The sequence below is a fragment of a genome, unplaced genomic scaffold (assembly GCF_019419815.1).
Source record: "Pyrus x bretschneideri cultivar Hongxiangsu unplaced genomic scaffold, Pyrus_bretschneideri_v1 Contig23, whole genome shotgun sequence".
NCBI classification, from domain to species: Eukaryota; Viridiplantae; Streptophyta; class Magnoliopsida; order Rosales; family Rosaceae; genus Pyrus; species Pyrus x bretschneideri.
This window is the reverse complement of record NW_025999535.1, coordinates 4,160,520-4,174,220: the sequence shown is the minus strand read 5'-3', so window position 1 is coordinate 4,174,220 and position 13,701 is coordinate 4,160,520. Positions and strand designations below refer to the sequence as shown.

Below are 13,701 nucleotides of genomic sequence, written 5' to 3'. Positions count from 1 at the left end.
GTACCCAAATTACTGATCAAATGATATGAACCACTAAAAGTTTATTAACTGTTGTAAATTTATTTTAAGGAAATACTAAACGACCTTGCACATTCATATAACTTTAGAAACTCGTGTTCTCCAAACAACGTAGAAAGTACTCCAATCGTCCCCTTCCCTCTCGCTCAGACTACCATCCACCCAGACTGGTCACGGCGGCGAACTCCGATCCACGATGACCTCCGAGCAATGACGACCAGCGGCAAAATATAATAGAAGAGCCAGACAAATCTTGAAAAATTAAAGGTCTTTATTCTCGCTCTCAGATTACCAGCCATCGAGACCCGCGATGGCTAACTTAAAGTAATGACAAACAGTGACATATAATCAGGTACGCAACACCGTTACTTTTGTACATGAATATTTTAGGGTTGTCTTATTTGGAATTTTTTTAATTTTATATTTGGTTGTGGTTCTTCTGCTCAATCCACTAATTCAACAAAGTTATTGCCTATTATATTCTCTACAATTAGCAGTTATTTCGGATAAATGCTGCTTATTCCAATTTGGATATGAAAATTGTGTGGCAATGCCTGGACATGCCAGAATGTTGGCATATATTACGATAATGATTCTAAGCCGATAAGATTTTCAAATTGGAATATCATAGACCAAATGCATCTTCTTAATAATGATTATCGAACCAAAACCTAGTTAATTTATAGTTGGTAGGAAATTCTCATTTTTTGGTCCACGATCCAAGATTTTGCGACTTAGTTAAATATACTACTTCAAGTTGTAGTAATCTGAAATAGTAATCCAGATTACAAAAGGTATAAGATTGCAAAGACTTGTTAAAAAAAAATAAATAAATAAAAGTACAAGATTATGCGAGATTAGCTCCTCAAGGAGGGTCACTAGATGCAATCATGCATCCACACTATCATGAAGGAAGAGAACCAACATTTATGGGTGCCCCCGCCCGTCCTCGGCCTATATTGCAAAGATATTATGCTTATAATGTTCCTATCAACTTTGCAGGCCTCAGTGTCCTTTTGTTACCAAAAGCAGTCGTAGTAGCATTATATAAACCGCTAAGTACATGTTTACTACTGCCGTTCCATTTGATTATCATCGCTTTCACTTCAAGTAGTACGTCTAACCATTATCAGTGATCTATACTTGTAGTTTCCAACTCTAAAAATTAAGAAAATTCTAATGTTTGAATTTCTTGGTGCCATTATATGTAATGGTGACATTGAATAATCTACTCTGCCTAACAGTTTCTTGGCCATTGTTTACATAAGAGTAGTTCCAGCCTGGGAACCCTCTTCCCAGGCAATACACTATGCTATCCACCCAATGAACAATAACTGCCCTTAATGAATAGTAATCGCATTTTGCTTTTCCACCGTTGCATTTCAATAGCCCTGACAATAAGCAATAAAATATTAGTATTTTATTTATTTATAAAATAATTCAAAATAATTTTATTTGTAATTTCAGATAAGATTTTTAATCGTTCTCGTTGCGCCACGTGTCATTATCCGAAAAAGTTATAAAATAATACAAAATAATATAGGAATTTGAAACTTTGAGAGAAAGATAGGAATTTGATTGAAAGTAGTTGAGAAAATATGAAATTGTAGTGTAAGGTAGATGATAATGAGAAGGTATTTATAGAAAAGTAAAAATAATTTTTTTTTTTAATTTTTCAGATTTTTTTTTCGGATTTTTTACAATTTTTTTAAATTTTTTTATTGAACTAATTAATCTCTGCCGTTGGATTTAAAAAAAATGAATTCCAACACTCCAGATTGTGCCACGTGTCACAACGGTAACTTTTCTTAATTTTAAAACTATTTTTTCTTTTATTTATTTATAAAGCAGAATAATATCAATCGTTGATCTTAGATCCAATGGTTGATATTAAATAAGATTTTTTTATTTTTATTACTGTTGCAAATCGGACAGTCCAATTTAAAGAGCCGTTGAGATCAAACCGACCGTGGGAAGCCACGTGGCTTCCCAACGGTAACCTCGTCAGATTGCGACGCGGGCCCCATATGCTGAAAAGCTGTCGGCTGACATGCCCCCATGCGGGGATGAGGCGCACGTGCCTGACAAAAAAAAATATATAAAATTGGGCTGATGCCAGGATGACGTCAGCCCTTGCATCACATCCACTTGGGCTCTCGGGCTGGCAATTCCTCACGAGCCCGGAGCTCGGGCCTCCACTCTCCCTCGGGCTGCCTACGCTGCAGCTTCAAGGCCGGGTTACTTGGCCCTATTTGGTCCACCGTCCCCCGAGCACCAGTCCACGCTGAAGTTGCTCTAAAAGGATTGACATGAGACTTATCATCTGATGGGGTGCTGTTTCTAGCCTTGTTTGCATTGTTACGGGTGCCCTCACCAGCTGCCGGACGATTTTGCCTTTTTGGACGTCGTTAGTAGCTGTCCCACTGTATCCCTTGTCCCTCGTATTAGCTTATTATGTCTTGCATATTTTTTGGGCTGGACATAGCCATAGCCTCAAGGAACACGATGAAAAAGAAGTTGAGAAGAAGACACTCTTTGGCTAGTCTAGAACATAATTGTTTGGGAGGAACTGCTCATCATGTTGTGAGCTTTGTTTCAAGTTCTAAATGGTATAGTCTATTGACATACCTAAGTTGTATATAAGAAAGCCATATAATTTATTTTCATATGTTTATGATCTTAATCAAAGGGCTCATCTCCCTTGACTGTTTTGCTCAAAACTAACTAGCATCATTCTTCTTCGTTATTGTGTCTCCCCTACCTCTTGGTCATACATTCTGGGCTCATTTGGTGCTTAGAGTCAAATTATATTGGAGTGGATAACTTATTATATTCAGGGTATTGGACAATTCATTATATTCAGGGTATTGGATAACTCATTATATTCATGGCATGTTGTAGAGAGAAATGAATAAAGTTTATTCCACTTAAAGGTAGAAATTGGATCACTCATGAGAAAAATTATGCCTTCAAATCTCAATCAACGTTAAGTTTACTTCACGTCTAATTCCTTCAAAATATTATTATCATCGGAATGAAAAACCGTTCCTTTCTACTTTCGAGCTCAATTTATAGTGAATGAAATTATATGTTAGATATTGAACAAACAAAAATAAAAAATAAAAAAATTACATGTTATATGAACTTTGACTTTGGAAATCATGATGAATCTACTTATTAGGTACATGAATAATGTTTTTATTAAAAAATATATTAGGATGGAATAATCTTTTTTCAAACAAGGACTAGCAATGCAACTTTGACTAATTTTTTGTTCTTATAATTGTTTGTAATCTATCTTTCTTTTTGGAAACATATTAGAAATAATAATTCAAAACTAAATGTCACTTGGTACTACGGTTTAGTGGTATTCTTCTTCACTTGTAAGTAAGAGGTCTTAGGTTCAATTCTCGCCAAAAGCAAATTTGAATCAAATTATTGCTAACCCATTGTGAGGCTAAGCCCACCCCCTCCCTCTTAGTATAGATAATATCGTTTATTAAAAATAAAAATAAGCATGTGAGAAGCGTGTGAGGATATGAAGGTAAAACAATCTCATATCAATAAAATAAACCATACAAAGGTTTATAAAAAGTTGGGTTACTTCTCATATTATCAATTAAGTTTGTGATGAAACTCCAACTTGCTTCACTAACACCCTTAAACATTTTGTGAGGGATAGCGCTAGAAAGACTAAATTTGTAGACAAAATTTACAAACTAAATGATGTGTCACCAATAGGAATGACACATTTAAGTAATAATCCAATTATCAACTTCTATATAATTTAGTTTACAAAATTTTGTCTTTTTTTTTTTTTTTTTTTTTTAGTATGTCGATATTTTACACTAAGGGAATGGGGAGTTCGGCTAAGCCGCACAATGGGTAGCCTGATTTGGTATCGAATTCGCCATCCACGAGATTCGAACCTAAGACTTCTCAATTCTAACTGAAAAGGAATACCATCAGATCCTAATACTAAGTAACTTTTTCCTGCAAGGGGCTTTTTATTACTTCTCCTTAGAATTACCCTATTGTGAGGGGCTTTTTATTACTTCTCCTTATTTTTATGACAGTTGGCTGCTTGGGTGTTTCTGATTTGGAATCAAGTCACAAAAAATCTTCTCTAACCACTGAAAAATCAGCAATAAAACGATTGACCTTATTTACGCACATTGCTCTTCCGTATACTTCTCAAAGCTCATAAGCATGACAATTGAGATGAAAATATAAAATAATCAACTTCGATATCATCCTCTAGCTCCCATCCTCTTTTCTAGCAGATCAAGAAGAGAAGATCATCAATGAGCAACATCGCCAAAACTGCATATTGGGTAGTTTTTGTTCTTCTTGTAATAACGGTGGAAGTCAGAGGTCGTTCTTTTGGACTCAATACTCAGGGTACTTCGTCTTCCCAATTGGTTTCAGATGGTATAGATCAGGAATATCAAAATCAAAGCAGCAGCTCCCTGTTACTTCTCAAAAGAATTGAGAATATCGATTCAACAGAGTCATCGTGCGAGCAGCTTTACGGGTTCTTGCCATGCTCCAACAGTGTTTTTGGGCATGTGTTTCTAATGGTGGTGTATGAATACTTGTTGTTTCATGGTGAGTCTTATTTGGCTGCTGGAGGTGAACAGATTTTCAAGGTCTTGGGTCCTGGTGTGTTTGGTGCTAGTGCATTTCACGTCATCGGTGCCCTTCCTGAGTCTCTTTTACTTCTTGGTATGTAAATCTTCTTATTCTTCTTAATTTCCATACACAATTCACAAATTTTTATCTTCTTTCTTGTTGTCACAAATCATAGATGATGATCTGCCAAATGTGTTTTACTTGTCTGCTTATTTTGGCTTCCCTTCATATGGGGAAAAACTTTCATGCACTCGTTGCATGAAATGAATGTCCAACATTCACGATCATGTGCTATTGATCACACAACGTAGCAAATGAATTAGATTTGATATATGATTAATGTGCTATGTACATAATTTAATTGAATATTGTCTTGAATGCCAATCTATCTCATATGTTATATTATCGAATTGTTAATTATTGGATAAGGGAATTGTTATTAGCACTTCAAAAATCTCATTTAGCACTCCAAACTTTCAATAATTAGAAAGAAAAAAACACTCATGAGGAGTGTAGAATGAGATTTTTGGAATGCTAATAATAGTTCCCTTGGATAAACATAATTACAGATATCCAAAATTTCTCAAAGCCTCTCCGGGCCTAGAAATAGTAGATAACCGTGACTTGCCAACAGTTATTCTCTTTTTTTTTCAAAAAGTAAAAAAAAAAAAAACATAATTATTGTCACAGATATCCAAAATTCCTTGAATTTGTTGTTAATGAATATAATTAGAGTATATAGTTGGATATGAGGGATGCCAACTGTTAATATGAAAGACATTCAGAATTTAATTTGTAAATCTTCGAGGTCCACCAGGTATTTATTGGGTTTCATACACTACCATCACTTAACTGTGGTGCAAAAGGCTTTTTAGCCAAAATAGTTCATGAGATTTGCATAACTCTTTACTTTGATCCATGAGATTTGAAATAGATAGAATTGATCTCTGAGTTTGTTCACAATCAATCATTTTGATCATTCCGTGAAAAATCTTCATAAAATAAGGACATGCATAATATATACTAGCTTGTGAGTTGTGATATGCACACATGTTATCAAATTAGTGAACCACAATATATAATTAATTATACAATTATTTTATTAGGAAGAAAAATATTACACAATTATTTAATAGAAGATTTGCTGAATGACTTAGGTTGGCTAATCGTGTTGTAAACAATATACTTAAAAATAAAAAATAAAAAAAAAAAGAATAAAAATCGTAAGATCAAGACTCAAGAAACCCATTTTAAAGTCAACTTTCGTAGGCATTGATTAGTGTGATGACAATTGTAAGGGATTGTTTGCGAATTAAGTAAAGGAAATAATTAAAAATTAATAATATTTAAGTACTCACTAACGAATATATTGTATACTCACTATTTGGTTTAACGCAGTCAAAATATATCACGTGTTCTTTGTTTTTAAAACTTAAGAAAAATTAATTAACACACTGATTACATTTTAAAAATTAATTAACACGTCTATTACGTTTTAAATCAATAAAACATATGTTAGGATATCAGCGGACCAGAGTTAAAACTGGAGTATACAGAGCAACTAAGTACACTAGACCCAAGGATTGTGAATAAATAAAGAATCCAAAGTTCCAAAATTACAAGCCCCAGATTTGAAATAAAACACACATCCACAAAGGAGAAAAAAAACTTAAATGTGAAAATGAATCAGATTTAGATATTCCTAGATTCATACCCCAAACCCTCCGAGAGAGAGGTGGTGGCCCTCGAGTGAGGGGGCCGTGTTGGTGACTGTGGTCGGCCAGACGGGAATGGGTACGCTTAGAGCAAGAGACATAGAGGCCATATAGGGTGCGTTTGTTGCATCGGACTATTTCGGACTGGACTAACTTCCGGGACTAAGCTAGACTGTCTTGGCTTGGACTAAGCTGGATAAGAATAATGAAGTGTTTGGTGTACTACCGGACTAAATCACGGACTAAAATATTTTACTATTATTAATACACTTTTTTATCTTAAAAAAAATAAACAAATTACACCTATTTTTATTTGACTCTCTCTCCCCTGTCTCTTTTTTTTCTTTGTTCATTTGCTCTGGTTCTTCACGCCCAGATTTGCTAAACTCAAACCAGAAAAAATAAAACCCATATCTTCTCTTCTTTTCATTTACTTTCTCTTGAATTCAAGCCCATATTTATCTTCTTTTAATTTACTTTTCTCCTCAAATCAAACCCAGAAAAATCCCCAAATTTTTTTTTTCAATTTGCAGAAGCTTCGTCGATCATCGGATCTGCAAATCGACGAACTTGAGCTCCATTTGGTCCAAAGGGTTGAGCTTTGGCTCCTCCCTGGAACTGAAAACAACCCATTTCTTGAGCCTTAGAGGGAAATTTTGGGTTGTGCAAGAAAGTGAAGGAAGAAGACGAGTGCGAGTGAGAAAGAAAGGGGTAGTGTTGGTGGTGAGGGAGAGAGAGAAACCATCCATTTCTAGAGAGAGAAGGGAACAGCCAAGCTCATCAGACAAAGATCTGGGTTCTGGGCTTTGGGTTCTCCGCGATTCGAAACGAGCAGACGAAGAACTGGCAATTCTGGGTTCTCCAATATTCGAAACGAGATGACCTGATTCTGGATTCTAGGTTCTCTGCAGTTCTGGGTTGGTGGGTGTAGGTGATGTTGGCGAAGCGAGCAGACGAGGTCTTAGCAATCCCATGGTATTTGGGGGGTCTCGCTAAGACCTCCTAGTGACAGATATAGTCCACGCGAGTCCGGCTTTATCCCATTAAACTTAGTCCATGTAAGTAACAAACACAGGACTACACTAATGTGTAGTCCAATCCAGTCCAGTGAGGGTTAAGGAGCTCAAACAAACGCACCCATAGAGTCTTGGGTACAAAAGATTTGAAGCTCGTTGATAACTATTTGTTCATGTTTGTGCATAGATATAGGGAAAATAAAAGATGAAAAAGGGTAATGGGAGAAAGAAAAAATTAAAACAAAATTTTGAAAGTGAAAATAATTTTAGTTTTTATTGGTGTGTTCTTCTTTGCGAAGAAAGTTGATGTTTTACCATAAATCAATTGGAAATATAGAGGGCAGCTAGCTCAATTGCGGATCCCGCCTTTTTTCGATGTGGGATTCACTCTTAACATACCTCCTCATGTGTGGCGAATTTTCAAGTTTAGCACATATACAACATAGATCGGAAGACGTGGAGCACGTGTGACCGTTAAACTTCACATATGGGACAACCTACTCTCATACTGAGAAGAAAGTTGAGGTTGCACCATAAAACCAATTAGCAATTTAAAGAGTAATCCAATTTCTTATAAGCACATACAAGATATCTTATTTTTTCAATATGGAATTCACTTTCAACATAGATTTATTCTACATGTCTTGCACGATCCCTCATCCATTATTCTTCGTCCCTCGTTTCTCTCATGTATTTCTTTTTTGTCAGTAACACAAAAATTAAAAATTAAAAATTAAAAATCAAAATAATTATCAAACAACCCTTAAATTATGGGTTAAATTCTGTTTACTACCCTGAAATTTTGTGGTTTTCAACATTTAATACATGAAGTTTTTTTCGTCCGAAAGTCATACCTAAAGTGTTAATTTTGGGACAGTCTCATACATCCGTTAGTCAAACTATTAATTCTCCCATTAAGTGATAACGTGGTGCCCATATGGACAATGATTGGGCGACACATGTTATTAAAAATATTAAAATAATTAATTAAATAAAAGTAAAAATAAAAAATAAAAAAACCCAGAACCCTATCGTCTTCCCCACCCCGACGCCCTCCCTTCTCTCTCCCTTCTCTTCTTTGCACCTACCCAACCTTTGCACATCCATCATTCCCCCTCCCTCTTCAACTCCACCCACTCAACCCTCATCATCTTCAACGACCCCGTTTCTCTGTACGCAACCACCACCTTCCCCCACCCCCCATTGTTCATCATTCTTTCTCACTCTCCCTGTAGATTTGACGGCAAATCTTGAAAAATCAACCGCAACCTCTGCACATCCATCCTAACCCCCACCCTCATCTTCCTCCCCCTTATCCTGCATCCCAACCCAAACCCAGACTGAAACCCCCACCCTTATCCTACTTATCATGCACCAAAACCCTAGATTTTTCAACAGAGCAGCAATTTTCAATATCTATTTCCCCAACTTCGTACTCAAAAACCCAATCAAGAGAAAAGCTTTGTACCTTGTTATGGTGGCGATGCATGAAGAACTTGTCGAAGGAAGCCATAAAAGGGGGAGCCAAAGAGGGTGTTGCAGAGGGAAGAAGGAAGGGAGGTGGAAGATGGGTGAGTGGGCACGGGTAGGGATTTTTTTTTTTTATTTAATTAATTATTTTAATATTTTTTTAATGACACGTGGCGTCCAGTCATTGTCCACATGGGTACCACGTCACAGTTAACGGGAGACTTAACAGTTTGAGTAATGGATGTATGAGACTGTCTCAAAATTTACACTTTAGGACGAAAAAAACTTCATGTACTAAATGTTGAAAATCACGAAACTTCAGGATAGTAAACAATTTTTTGCCCTTCAATTATTAATCTCACCATCACACTACTGGATTTAAAAGTTGCAATCAATTTAACTCACTGATTTTCTTTAACTACTTAAATTAATATTGTAGAATTATACTTTTTTTTTAGTACAACTATATATTTTACACTAAAGACAAGGGAGTTCGGTTAAAACACATAATGAGTAACTTAATTTGACTTACTATCAGTTGTTCTCCTTTAAAAAATAAACATAAATAGTAACATAAATTTTTTTTTTAACAGAAGTTATATTGCATAATTACACCCTTTTATGTAACCCTTCACCTTCTTCACGCAGCTTCTGGTTTTTTTAACTCCAAGGAGATTGCTCAGGAATATGTCTATACTGGAGTTGGGTTGTTAGCTGGATCATCAATTTTGAGCTCAACAATACTATGGGGGACCTGTGTAATAGTTAGTAGCCAAGAGTTTTCAAATAATCTAAGCTCTAAGGCTTCCAATGATTCAAATTCATCCTCTTTTTCATGGAAAAGACTGTCTGCATCTTTGACAGGTCAGCCTTCAGCCTCCTCACTACCTTAGAGAAGAATGTCCATGGACAACTTGTTATTACAGTTTTTAACTCCTTTGAATCCATATATAGATTGGGGTATTACTACGGATTCAGAGACCAGCTCCCTTGCAAGGATTATGGTTTGTTCAGTAATACCATTTCTTATCATGCAAATGGCAAAAATCTTTCCATCCTCTTCCGGGGAACACATTGCAATCTTGACCGCTCTCAGTGTTTCTGTTGTATTCCTATTATTGTACTTCATTTATCAGGTACGCATTCATGAATATCTCAATGTATGAACTAATGATATTATTACTATTATATATATATTGATGTCTTTGTGGTATTCATGTAAAATATTTACTTCTAAAACCTTACAGATCTTCCGGCCCTGGGTTCAAAAAAGAAGATTGAATTTGTGAAACATGGGCATTTAGTTTCAAGCATTTTACAACATGTCCAAAAACATGCACTGGCAAGAGTCCTCACCGTAAAAGGGGCACCAAATATACCTGCTATAAGAAGGTGAGGTCTCGTTGAATCTTGCGTTAGTGTTAAGAGTCACCAAATTTGCCAATCAAATAATGCCTTGGTCATGTGGAATTTCATAAATAGGGGAATTGTTTGATTGGTCACCAACTAAACATTGCAGGCTGTTTGAGGAAGTAGACGAAGATGGTGACAATTACATATCACTTTCTGAAGTAAGAGAACTTCTTCGTGAAATCAAATTCATATCAACAGAAGATGACAAGGATAAAGGAACAGAAGAAGTGATGAAACAGTTTGATCTAGATAATGATGGGAAAATTAATAAAGACGAATTCATCAATGGCTTCACAAAATGGATTGAGGAGATCAAGTCAGTGCATAAACAAAATACAGAAAGATCGTTCGAGAACATATATGAGGTAACTCATCTATCTCCAAGTTGGCCTCCAATTTTTCATTTCTTCTTTCAACACACCTTGAAATGAGGCCTATATATCATGCATGCCCAGATTATAGTACGAACTTTAATGAAATGCATTATGTGAAAAAGATCATTTGCCTATTTCATATTAACTTACATCCATTTTACTCAATAATTTATATCTGATGAGCAGGTCTTTCAACCTTGGATTATCAATAGAAGAAGAGAACGTGAAATAAAGAAGGACTTAATGTCAGAAGTACTAAGACATGTCCAAAGCAATTCACTCCGAAGCATTGTCACAAACGATGGCATGCCTGACATACCAAATATTAGAAGGTTCGAACTACATTTCGTCTAATTAAAGAGTAACTAGTACCCTTTTTTAAAGGGTACCATAGACTAATTGGTTGGTTGCTATGTATACATTTATGTTCTCGTGGCGTCATATAATGTTGTGTTGAGTCCCATATTGGCTATAGAAAAAGAGAAATAATAGTTTAAATATCCTAATCCTACTCAACTAACACCGAGACCTTTTGTGATAAAACCTCACATTTGACGGATTGTGCAAGTGGTAATTACCAAGTTAAAGACGGTATCAGTGTTGTTGGAAGTGGGCCATTGGCCCGTCTCTCTGATAATTTTACATGGTATTAGAGCCAAAGAGCAGGTCCATACATACTGTCACATGATGGGTGGGTTCCTTGGCCTTGCGCGTAGGATGAGTCCCCTTGGCTCCAAGTAGTTGCCAAGGTGTGGACCTCCCATGTGTGACCTAGTAATTGGGTCCCACGTGAGGGGGCGTATTGAGTCCCAAATTGGCTATAGAAAAAGAGAAATAATAGTTTGAATATCCTAACCCCACTGATGGTGATAATTACCAAGTTTAAATCAGGTCATGTACAACCCATGCACACCCCCGGTGCGCAGGAGAGAAAATCTGTTACTCTATATTGCTGTGGCATTGAGCCTACTGACCACCTTCTTCAACATGGAAAAACAGGTTGTTTGAAAAGATTGATCTTGATGGAAATAATTTCATATCACAATCAGAATTGAGAAAACTGATTGGGGATATCAAGTTTGGTAAAATTCCGGGAAACGTGGATGAAGCAGTTGTAAAACTGATAGAAGAACTTGACACAAGTGGAGACCAGTTAATTAGCGAGGAAGAATTTGTTACTGGATTAACAAAATGGATAAACAAATCCAACGATCAAGCTCCTCCTTCACCTGAATCTGAGGACGATATCTACCAAGTAAGTAACTCTGTGAACTATATAAGGGAAAGGAATTGAAATGAACACTGCTGAGCTTCTTATCCTATAAGAAACTCATTTCTCCTTATATGCAAATCGTTCGTCTGACACATATATAGAAATCACTCTCGTTAAAGATACAAAAAGAAAAGTTTTGTGCACATGGATCAAACTGTACACATGATTACAGATGTTAAGCTTAATTTTTTTAAATGATTGTGTAGAGAACTTGGGAAGAAACAGATAAGTTGGTGGATGAAGAGAAAAGCAGTGTTGGAGCTATTGACAAGTCAATATGGGCTTGGGTGAAAGCTATAACACATTTGGTTCTAGGGTTTGTTGTATTGGCAGTTTTAGCAGAACCTCTTATAGATAGTGTTCAGAATTTGTCCACAGCTGCAAGCATCCCTTCTTTCCTTGTAGCATTTGTGCTGGTCCCCTTGGCAACTAATGCCAGACAAGCCACTTCAGCAATTAAGGCAGCTTCAAAAAAAACTCCGAGAACCACATCTTTGACATTTTCTGAGGTTTGTCATTGTGCCTAATTTTTGTATTTTTTCTTTCATTTTCAATTAAATAAAACCTAATATATATATATTTTTTCATGTTTTATGTGGAACATATTTATTTGGATGCAGATTTATGGTGGGGTGTTTATGAACAATGTTCTAGGATTTTCTGTTCTGCTAGCTATAATTTATGCTCGTGAAATGACTTGGGATTTTTCTGCTAAAGTCTTGGTAGTTCTAATTGTCTGCACAGTAATGGGTTTCATTGCAAGTTTCGTGTCCACCTTTTCCCTTTGGACATCATTATTGGCCTACCTTCTATACCCAATTTCATTGCTTTTAGTCTATATTCTCAATGATGTTGTCAAGTATACCTAAATTAAGCCCAAGGATGTAGTATTTTTGTAAATTAGCGTGCTGTTGTAAAATCGATAGTGTGTGTAGTGGTATAAATAAACAAGACATAAAATTTACGAGGTTCCTCTACATTAAGTGTGACTGTAGTACGTCCTCGGAGCAGTAATGATGCTTTCATTTATAATCTGAAGTAATAAGATTACAAATATAACTCTTTATATTCTCTCCTCTCTTTTTCCTCTCTCTGCCATGAGCCTTTTGGCTTCTCTCTTCCATTTTTTCTTCTATATTTTTATTCTCTTCGTATCTCCTTTGATTTATAGGCAAAGCAGGAGCACCAAAAGCAAGCAGTGGCAATTCCTAGTGGAAGGACATGTAGAGTGGAATGAGTAGGATGAGTGGGATATAGTGGGTTGGTCACCTACACATTGAATGGCTCATAATATTATAACACTCCCCCTTGGATGACCATAAGTCTTCGATTGACTCGTTAAAATCTTGATCTGTTTTGGATGCTCCCCCTGATCAGTTTCTCCCCCTGATTTCAAATTCTTTAGGCTGATCATTGATCCTTCTTCTTTAGTCTCTTAGCGGGGAGAGTTGCCGAATGAGGTGCTTTACTTGTTGTTAACTTTCCACATGTTTTTTCTTGAACTGTGCTGGAGGGCTTTCTGCTAGACTTGCACCAAAGGTCTGAATTTAATTCTTTTATCTGGAGCGAAATTTGATTCAAGGGTGGTGGACACTTGATCTTGAATCGGACTTGTGATTTCTTCAAAATCCTTGGGACTTGTCCTTGAATGAAATGGAACCACAAGCAGCTCCACATGACAAGTGATATTCAGCTCCGTCGGGGATGAATCAGTTCATGTTTTGTTATGTTTGTCTCCACATGCTTCAATGTATCATTTTCGCTTATCTTATTTGTTCCCCTTGCAGAAG

General features: G+C 36.2%; 1 pseudogene; it reads left to right on the top strand.

The window, feature by feature from the left end:
- The first annotated feature begins 4,101 nt into the window (after positions 1-4,101).
- On the top strand, positions 4,102-12,807 carry LOC103928798 (annotated as a pseudogene).
- The last annotated feature ends 894 nt before the right edge of the window (positions 12,808-13,701 follow it).